Source organism: Podarcis tiliguerta (assembly GCF_965153285.1).
Source record: "Podarcis tiliguerta genome assembly, chromosome: 13".
Classification (NCBI taxonomy): Eukaryota; Metazoa; Chordata; class Lepidosauria; order Squamata; family Lacertidae; genus Podarcis; species Podarcis tiliguerta.
The window spans coordinates 42,329,806-42,340,991 of record NC_139546.1 but is presented as its reverse complement, the minus strand read 5'-3'; the positions used below and the strand labels follow the sequence as shown (position 1 = coordinate 42,340,991).

The following is an 11,186-nucleotide window of genomic DNA, read 5'->3' as shown; positions in this document are numbered from 1 at the left end:
AGAGTCCATTAATACAAGGTATAAGTGCAAGCTTGATAGAGTGCATGTAGATATCTGTCTGCTATGCCTACCTCTCTCCTCAGTTACTAAGATAGGTCATCCAACAGCCACCTTCTCCAATATCCTTCTTCCAAGACACACCCTGCCAGAAGAGTTCAACACACCATCTATCAACCTGCCAGGCCACAAAGGCATCCATCCTCAATGGTCAGATCACATATAGCCCACAATAAATATGCCCACCCTCCAGCTGAGGAAGGCATATATTCTACTGGCATTCCATTCCACCTGTTGCCTGAAGCATAAATAATCAGTTTTCTACACATTTCTCACATCCAGGGGTTAGAAAATGCTGTGGGACACCTCAGTCTCTCTCACATGCTTAACTTTGCAGGAGTGATGTATGAACATGACTCAATGTGTTCCAACATCCATTCAGATTTTCTTCTGTTACTTTCTGTTACACTGCAATTGGTTTGTTTTGGCTTCTGTTTTGTTACATACATATTTTAACTTAGCACACAATAGAAACATGTAACTCAACCACCAACAGATATTTACAAATATGTTATCTTCCCTGTATGCTTCCTTTCAGAGTTAGAATAGGGTTGGATTCTACTCATTACTAAGAATTTATTGAGAACATTCTCCAGGTTTTGGTGGCTATGGGTTTCCCATATGGGTGGCTATGGGTCTCTTGGACCAGATGAACTCTGAGTTGCCTTCCAACTCCAAGATGTAAATAAATATGTTTGCTTCAACAGTGTTGAAGCAAACATATTTTCAGCAGCCTAAAACACTGCACAATTTATTACCTTCCTTGTATTATCAAAATCATTATAATTAGTTCAAGTGACCAAAGCCCCAGTGGCTTCACAGAAGGTAGTAGGAAGAAAAAATTAACTTGAAAGTCTGAATTGATTATAAGCACCCCAGTGTTCCATAGACAGCTAAGGTTAAGAACTAGGGAGAGGCAGGACTGTGATTTGATCTGTTTCCCTCTTTCGTTGTAGTGCTGAAATTTCAAATTGTTGTATCTATATTGTCATTCAATGTATGCTTTTGTGATATTGTTGCGGTTAAGGATAAGGGGTGGGGTAGATGTCCCTTTGAGTAGAGTGTTGGCAGAGCCAGCTGCCACTCAAACCATCTTGCTCAGATCAGGTCAATAGCAGTAATAATATGGTAAACTGAGAGACGTGGGAGATTTCATGTGTGGATGGAAGCTTGCCATCAGGATGGTGATTTTTCTTCTTTTGCTTCCAAACATGGTGTGCAAAGTGCATAGCATTAGCTGCACCAGAAAGAAACCTGTGCATGTTCCAAATGAGTGGTATAAGCCGGGTGATCTCCTCATTGGTGGGATGACATCTTTTATCCATTACATTTTCCCTGAAATTACATTCAACGAGCAACCTTCCCCATTACTGATTGAAGACCTTTTGTAAGGAATTGTTTCCTTCTATAAAACTGCACTCTGTGTTTGTTTGTTTGTTTGTGTGTATGTGTGTGTGTGTGTGTGTGTGGTGTCTTATGTTTCTATAGTTGACTGCCTCTTTGAATTCATGTTTCCTTGATTTCTTTGAAAAAGACTACAAATAGTTCCCGTTATCTGCCTGCGCTCTGTGTAAATTCACTGATTCAAATGTAAAGAATTTTGTCCAAACTTCTCTATACACTCTGCAGATTAAGATATCTGAACAGCCAGCATTTGCCCCCTTCCTTCCTTCCTTCCTTCCTTCCTTCCTTCCTTCCTTCCTTTCTTCCTTCCTTCTTTCCCTCCTTCCTTCCTCTTTGCTGGTTGACGGCAGCCTTTTTCAGGTAGAAAACCATGCAGGAAGGGAGGGAGCAAGACCAGATGAAAGACAGAGCAGGAGAGTGCATAGCATTAGCTGCACCTGTATGGAGCCTGTATGGGTTGCACATGAGTGGTATGAGCCAGGTGATCTCATTGGTGGGATCACATATTTTATCTGTTACATTTTACCTGAAGTTTTATTCATGAAGCAACCTTGCCCAGAATTGATTATCTCACCTTTGTAAGGAACGGTTTCCCTCTATGAAAGTGTGTTGTTTTATGTGTGTTGGGGTGTGAGTGTTTCAATGATTCTTTACATTTATATTATTGGCGACATGTTTCCTTGATTTTAAAGACTATATTGCCATTTGAACCATTGGAAACATCAACCTATTGTAATTCAATTTGAGCAGAAATTCAAAATCTTAAGCATTCTATCATAGTATGCAGGAAAGATATACTTTGCATTGAAAATGACAGCCCTTAAGTCCCTTGATTTATTTCATAATTATATTCACTTTTAAAAATAACCAAATGCCAACAGCTACTGTCAAAAGAATCTGCTAAGGGACCAAAAGAAGATCCCATAAAAGAATTCTAGAAGGGAATGGGTTTTCATTTATTCCTTTCTTGAAAGAGTTAACTAAAGAGAATCTAAGAACCAAAGCAGCAAAACAAAAAGAAGAAAATTTGTTCTTCTTTTTCATGCTTTCTTTACTAAATGGTCTTCTGGAAAGAAGCCACCAAGATATGTGAAGAAAAATGCAGTTTCTTCTCAAACTGCTGCTCAATAGCAGATTCCCACTTGCACATTGGAATTTTCCACTTCTCTCATTTGCGACCTCCCCTCAAAACATGCTCCCAGAAGGCTAGAGGACTCCCCCTGACCCCAGGGAAGATTTCAAGGGCACACAGAAAGAGGAAAGAAGGAGAAGTTTCATTGCATAAGTGGACCTCCACACACGTATTGTTGGATAAATCTACATTGATTTTATTTTGTACTATATGTCCAAGATTGCTGAAAATGGGATATACTAGAGTATAGAAAAGAATTAATTAAAGCGGGGTTTGTTTGTTTTGGGGACCATCTGTGTTACAAAGCAGCTTAATAAAGGGATCAGCACTGTCTGTCTATAGGGAACAGCTTGGCACCTGTAGGTAGTGCTGACAAAGACCCCACTCTGAAACATTACCAGTTACCAGTGTAGAAAATGCTGAGCTAGATAGGCTGGGCTCAAAACTGGCTTTGAAACTTTAAAAAGGAAGCTGCCAAAGCTGAACAGATAGTTATGAAGATGATGAAGTTTTAGGATGTTTTGGAAAGTGGCAATGATTCCAAACACAGAATCACACTTCTGTGGTCTGTTGATGTTCATGGCATAGTTCTTGCCAACCAGACTTACTGAATGACTTTGCTGGTTGTGCCCCTTCTTTATAGTTCGACAGCTGCATATCTCAAATCTAGACAGTAAGAGCTGTCTGACAGTAAGAGCTGTTCGACAGTAAGAGCTGTTCGACAGTGGAATTTGCTGCCAAGGAGTGTGGTGGAGTCTCCTTCTTTGGAGGTCTTTAAGCAGAGGCTTGACAACCATATGTGAGGTGTGCTCTGATGGTGTTTCCTGCTTGGCAGGGGGTTGGACTCGATGGTCCTTGTGGTCTCTTCCAACTCTATGATTCTATGATTCTATGAGAAGAAAATGGTATTAAAATAATTATGTGCACTGTTTAATTATCCAGTTAATTTGTTTATTTGCAGCATGGTGACAAAGTTCTACCAGCATATCCTAGCCTTGGTGTTCGCTGTTGAAGAGATCAATGAGAATCCCAATATCTTGCCCAATGTCACACTCGGGTTCCACATCTATGACAGCTATTGTGACTCAAAGATGACCTACTGCAACACTCAGGATCTGATCTTTAACTCTCACAACTTTGTACCCAACTACAAATGTGGCATCCAGGAAAATGTAATCGGAGTCATCGGGGGACTAAGCTATGAGACCTCCTCAAACATGGCAGACATCTTAGGTCTTTACAAGATTCCACAGGTATGATTTGAGTATCCAAACAATGGAAATCTCTCCCTTTCGTGTAGGAATTTGATTATTCATGTGCAATAAAATGACTGTTTGGTCGTTTTTCCTTCAGAATTTTGGTGGGGCCTCCTTCTTGAGAAAAGAATGCCTTTTCAAACCGAAAACCTCAGGTTATGTCAGATGCAATCCCTATTGTATTTCTTTCGTGTTTCATTAGGTTATGAATTCCACTGCATACTTGTGGTGTTACTGTCAGGCTACTGTATGAGTTACTAACTTCCTCATACCCAGATCTTTTTCATGAGTGACCTTAGGTTTTCAGAGGGGCAAGAGTGCCTCGATTGTTGATTGTCTAAATTCATCAGCACCACTAGGATATTAATTCTTTCCATGGGTGGCTTAGCGAAAACTACTTTGTAGACAAATTAGGAGGTCATCCAGACCAAATTAGACCACAGGTCAGAGGTTCCCATCACTAACCGTGAGATTAGAGAGTATTTGACAAGGTTTTAAACAATATGATGAATGCCTCTTTCCATGCTGAAATGCCCTCTTCTTCCTTTTCTTCTTCTTCCTTTTTAGATTTCATATGGTTCATTTCAACCAGAATTGAATGATCAGTTGAGGTTCCCTTCTTTTTATCGCATGGTCCCCAATGAAGCTCTTCAGTATCAAGGGATTGTTGAGTTACTTGTGTATTTCAGATGGAAATGGGTAGGTCTGATGGCTATAGATGATGAAGGTGGAGAACATTTTTTGCAGACCATAGAGCCAATGCTTCTGCAGAATAAAATCTGTTTAGCATTCATAAAACGAATTGGTACCAATTTGTATACCTATTTTACTGAACGTAAGGTAGTCTTGGAAACACAGGGGCTTTTCCCAGCTTTTGCGGTAAGCAAAGCTGATACAGTTATTATATATGGAGAAACTTCTTCTATTTCATGGTTACCATATGCTATAGAAGGGACTAGAATACTTCAAGTAATGCATCCTGAATATCAGGAGAAGGTATCTGCAGCAAAAGTGTGGATTACAACAGCCCAAATTGAATTCACATTCTCTAAGCTTCACAATTTGTTTTATGCTGAAATGCAAGAGCTTCATGGTGCTCTGTCCTTTGCAATTCACTCAAATGATCTGCCCGGCTTCCAAGAATTTCTTCAGAATGTACGTCCTTCCTGGGCAAATGAAGATGGTTTTATCCGTACTTTCTGGGAGCAAGCATTCAAGTGTAAATTTCCAAATGCTATGGAGCAAATAGACGACACATACAGATGTACAGGAGAGGAGATGCTGGAGAGCCTTCCTGCTCCTTATTTTGCAATGAGCATGACTGGCCACAGCTACAGTATCTACACTGCTGCATATGCTCTGGCACATGCCTTACATATCAGGTACTCATCCAGAGCCAACTACAGAACAGTTGAGACCAGTGGCCGACCATCTCCTCAGACTGTTGAACCTTGGAAGGTAAAGTTTCCTGTGGCAGACTGTTCAGTTTGCATGCAACACTGAATTTTCACCTATTACTATTGATGCCTTTGTATATTGCATATTGGCATTAAAGTGAGCAAATTTTGGAATTTGTCACCTCAAAAGTTAATGCATTTAATGAATACAAGTATGCCTATAATGTAAATTTATTTGTTCAATGAATGTTTAGAATGTATTTGAAGAAAATAGACTCTCTGGGGCAGCACATTCAAAAACCTGAATTTCCACTAATTTCGCGATTTGCCACTCTCTTCCCATATCTGCTACTGAAAGTTGAATAAACCTTCATTGTGAATTTCCCCACTCCCAACCAAGAAAGTGAATTCAAATCTATCTAGGAAAATTACCTGAACCACCTTAATGATAATATTACAACACTTTATAGATTTTTTATTAGAACTCTCCCTTTCTCTCTCTAGCTCCACTCATTCCTTCAGAGGATGTCATTCAACAACAGTGCTGGAGATGAAATTACGTTTAACAAACATGGGGAATTAGTAGGTGGATTTGACATTAGAAACTTGGTGACTTTCCCAAATAGATCCTACATCAGGGTCAAAGTGGGGAAGATGGATCCTCAGGCTCCTCCAGGCAAAGAGTTTTCCATTTATGAGGACAGAATCAAATGGCACTGGAACTTGACTCAGGTAGGGAAAGAGCCACACTGCCTCTCAAGTATCAATATTCATGATCATACAATAAAATGAGATGTCTATAGATGTACACTGGCAGAGAAAGGGGGGTGCGGTGGGTGTGGTCCACCCCAGGTGTCATCCTTGAGAAGGGTGACATCACTGCCCTGCCCCCTGGGACACTTGCCATGGGTGTCGCTCCCCTGGGATGTGCCCCTGTGCATGGCTAGCCCCGCCCCCACGCACACAGTCACTCTGAATGCCAGAGCACCTATGCCGGGAGTCTGTAGATATAACAAAGAAAAAGGCAAAATTGATTAATATATTGCATACATTTGAAATTCACTGGGAAACTGTTGACAATTGATAAAAGTTTGTTAAAGAAACTGAGGAATGCAGCAGTGTCATCTTGCATTGAAGAGGGGGCCTGATGTTGCACGCATGCAAGGTGCGTGTGTGACGTCACACACGCAGCATGCAACAAGTGCTTGTGACATGGCACGGTTGGGAGCAGGCCGCACCAAGCACCCTGTGCCACACAGTTGAGAGAAGACCAGGTGCTGTGCACCCCACGCTGAATCCAGAGCACCCCACTCTGTGCTGTTGTGAGCCTGTTGGCCAACACCAAATTAGCCAAAGCCGTTAGGGTTTCAGCTAGTGACTCAGATACCTTACAGTCCAGGCTAGCTAGGCTTTTGTCCTCTTACTGAAGTCTCACAACCAGGCTTCTAGGTCAGTCTTCACCACTTGAAGCTGTTGATCTAGCAAACCCATTGAGAGGACTTCATTTCAGCAAACTGCTGCTCCATCTGCTGCTAGCTTTGCTGCTTTATCGGCGTGTTCCCGTTCCTCCCTCCATTTAGAATCAGGACTCTTTGATCACAGGCTCTTCTCCAGAAACACAAATCTAGATTCTAACACCAGTGTTGCATGTCACCCCAATGTCTGAGTGGTGTGAGATTCCAGGGGTTCCAGGGGTGGTGTTTCTTTTGGAAATGTGGCACAGCAGAGACTATGGTGTCTTTAAGAGATATGGTTTACTTACACATATATACAACCTGAACCTTCAGTGAAATCAAACATTGCTCTGAAATATTTCTCTGGCTCTCTCCATTCTGCTGCTTTACTTTTCGGTCAAATCATTCCTCCAAACTCTGTACTCTAAACTCTGGCTTTATCTATTGAGGGAGAAAACCCCACCCATTTGCCACCTTGCGCCAAGCCCCTTTATCCCTCTTAATGGTTCATCATCCAGGCTATCACCACACCAGGAGGCTGCCCTGGCAACTCCAAGAATTAGAAACCTTGATTAAATTCTAACACTTGTTGGATCCAGGGATTAGAGGGGTCTGGCACCCACCTTAACACCCCAAACTCATAACAATATCAACAATTTCTAACGTCTTCAAAATAATATATGGAACAGAGACAATTGCCTTTTAATACAGAAATTAAAATTTCTGTTATTACATTCATTTTTAATATAACCAGTCAAGACAGCCAAGAAAAGTTTTAAGTTTTTCTTATTGATTGCAAGGTTTTATTTTACAGTCAAATGTGAAATAATTATTTTGAAAGCAAAAACTGATAAACTTTAAATTGTGAGTTAACAATGAACATTCAAATGGCTTGCTACATCCTGCTTTAGCTATTCCATTAAATTATTTCCCATCTGTATTATTTTTATTAATGTTATATCCTGAAACATTTATATGGAAGGGAGAAATTCTAACTACGGAAAGCAGTGTAAATTACACTTTATTAAGTTTAGAAACGTCTAGTTCAAGTCATTCTGTTTCTGGCATGGAAAAACTTCCGTACTTTAGATGTTGCTGAAATACAGCTCCTATCATCCCTGGCCATTGGTCGTAACTGATGAGGCTGTTAGGAGTTGTAGTTCAGCAACATCTGGAGGGTAAAAAGTTTCCCACACCTGTTCTAGGTAGTGACATTAAAAGTAAAGGTAAAGGTACCCCTGCCCGTAAGGGCCAGTCTTGACAGACTCTAGGGTTGTGCGCTCATCTCACTCTAGAGGCCGGGAGCCAGCGCTGTCCGCAGACACTTCCGGGTCACGTGGCCAGCGTGACGAAGCTGCTCTGGTGAACCGGCACCAGAGCAGCACACGGAAACGCCATTTACCTTCCCGCTAAAAATGCCATTTACCTTCCCGCTATTTATCTACTTGTACTTAAGGGTGCTTTCGAACTGCTAGGTGGGCAGGAGCTGGGACTGAACGATGGGAGCTCACCCCGCTGCGGGGATTCGAACTGCTGACCATGCGATTGGCAAGTCCTAGGCGCTGAGGTTTTACCCACAGCGCCACCCTGTCAGGTAGTGACATTAGATCAGATGTTTTACAAATTGTACTATTTGCTGGGCTAAGTGTAGGTACAATGGGGACGCTGGTGGCACTGTGGTCTAAACCACTGAGCCGCTTGGGCTTGCCAATTCAAATACCCGTGATGGGGTGAGCTCCCATTGCTCTGGCCCAGCTTCTGCCAACCTAGCAGTTCGAAAGTACACCACTGCAAGAAGATAAATGCCATACTATTTTGTGTATAATACTATGGTTTTTTTTACTCAAAAATAATGTTCAAAATCTGGGCTCGTCTAATACACGAATAGTATCTCCCCCCATTTTTTAAATTGGAGTCCCCAAAAATAAGGGGCATCTTATGCATGGGGCGTCTTATAGACAGAAAAATACGGTAGGTGCCGTTGTGCCGGGAAGGGAAACAGTGTTTCTGTGTGCTCTGGCTTCCATTATGGTGTCCCGTTGTGCCAGAAGTGGGTTAGTCATGCTGGCCACATGACCCAGAAAGCTTCTGTGGACAAATGCTGGCTCCCTTGGCCTGAAAGCCAGATGAGCGCCACAACCTCATAGTCGCCTTTGACTGGACTTAACCATCCCAGGGTCCATTAACTTTACCTTAACTAGGTACTACAATATTCCAATCATCATCTGAGTCCTTTATTTGTGTGCCCACTACATAGAGGTCTGGAGGGTGAAAACATGAGAACAGGTGTTTACTGTGGTGGCTCCCGATTTGTGGAATTCAGTCCCCAGGGAGGCTCGCCTGACACCATTTTTATATATTTTTGGGTGCCAAATAAAAACATTCCTCTTCAACCAAGCTTTTGGCTATTAATGATCCATGGCCTTTTAAAGTGTGTGCATGGGAGTATCCAATAAAATTAATAATAATATAATATAATATAATATAATATAATATAATATAATATAATATAATATAATATAATATAAATCTTCTTTAGTGTTCAAGATGCTTGATCTAGTAGGTATTTCATCCAGTGATTCTGGCACCTGTTCTCTTGAGCATATTTTATTCCACGTCATTTGCACTTTCGTTTATTGGTGCTTTTTACTGATATAAGTTCAATTTCCTGGACATTTTCTGAATAATAAATTTCCCTTTGGATAGGTACCACCTCTTTCAGTATGTAATGACAACTGCCATCCTGGCTACCATAAGAAAAAAAAAGAGGGGGAGAAATCTTGCTGTTATGATTGTGCTCCATGTCCAGATGGGATGTTTTCAAATGAGATTGGTAGGACTTGTCATATAAATATATATCAAAGATTACATTCCTCCCCCCAAAGCAAGCTGGGGGTTATCTTCAAATAATGGTATAATCAGTCCTCCCCCCCCCAAAAAAAATAATGTTTAGGGGTACTTTCATTTTCCTACACATAGTGAAATACTGCCCCTCAAGGAGGCCAAACTTAGATTCACAAAATGTTTAGGGGTATGCGTACCCCTGCATCCCCCCAGAAAAAAAAAGCACTGGGTATAATATATAGTTTTTGTTATTTACCTACAAAAGTTTTATGCATAGTTCTTGTTAAACATCTTGAGTAAAAAAATACGCAGAAACCCAGGTGAAACATTTTAGCACCAGCAAATTCCCAAGTAACTCTGATGTGATGATTGCAAGATCTGTTGGCTGCAAAATGTAAAAGAACGTTTCATTAGTACTATTTGTTTTTTTGGGTTTTTTTGTTTTTATGAAAAAGTTGTGGAAAAACCCTTTTAAATACAAAGGACCCTTTTTAGGCATCTGTTGTGAGCTTCTCTAAGGAAGTCCTCAAAGCCCCCAAAGTTCCACACCCCCAATTTGGATTCATCTGGTGGATCTCTATCTCCTTAGAAATGTAGAGACCTAGAGGTATTTCACATAGAGATCCCAAGCAGGTTCCCTTTTGAAAGCATAGTCTCAATTATTTGCATCAATGTTAGGTGGGCTTCTGCTAAGACAGCTATGATAAGAACAATTTCCCATGCATTTAAATTGCTGTTCCTTTTCTCTCTAGACATGGAAATTTGTGTCCCTTGTCCAGATGACCAATATCCAAACAAAGGAAAGGATCAATGCATTCCTAAGATTCCAAACTTCCTGGCTACTGATGACACTTTGGCTATTGTTCTAAATTTCTCTGCAGTTTTGTTAGCACTGATTACAGTGCTGGTGTTTGGCATCTTCATCAAATACCAGGACACTGCCATAGTCAAGGCCAACAACAGAAGCCTCACCTACATTCTCCTCATCTCCCTCCTCCTGTGTTTCCTCTGCTCCTTGATGTTCCTCGGAAGGCCTAATGTGGTAAACTGCCTTCTCCGACAAACTGCTTTTGGTATAATTTTCTCTGTCGCCCTCTCTAGCATCTTGGCCAAAACCATATCTGTGGTTTTGGCATTCATGGCTACCAAACCAGGATCCAGGATGAGGACATGGTTGGGACAAAGGCTGACATATTCCATTATCCTTTCCTGCTCCAAAATTCAAATAGGGATCAGTACACTGTGGCTGGCAACCTCTGCACCGTTCCCAGATGTGGACACATACTCAATGACTGAAGAAATTATATTGCTATGTAATGAAGGCTCAAGCATCATGTTTTATTGTGTCCTGGGCTACTTGGGCTTCCTGGCCTTTCTCAGCTTCACTGTAGCTTTCCTAGCCAGGAAGTTACCTGACAGTTTTAATGAAGCCAGGTTCATCACTTTCAGTATGTTGGTCTTTTGCAGTGTTTGGCTCTCCTTTGTTCCTACGTACCTGAGCACAAGTGGAAAATACATGGTGGCTGTGGAGATCTTCTCCATCTTGGCTTCCAGTGCTGGGCTATTGTGTTGCATATTTTTCCCTAAATGCTACATCATTTTACTGAAGCCTGAGTTGAACAACAAAGATCAACTGATCCGA

At 41.3% G+C, this 11,186-nt stretch overlaps 1 long non-coding RNA gene across 1 annotated transcript; it reads left to right on the top strand.

The window, feature by feature from the left end:
• Positions 1-4,455: 4,455 nt before the first annotated feature.
• Positions 4,456-10,530, top strand: LOC310663276. The gene is made up of 3 exons (XR_014504465.1): positions 4,456-4,548; positions 5,751-5,978; positions 10,297-10,530. It is a non-coding gene; the product is annotated as an uncharacterized lncRNA (long non-coding RNA).
• The last annotated feature ends 656 nt before the right edge of the window (positions 10,531-11,186 follow it).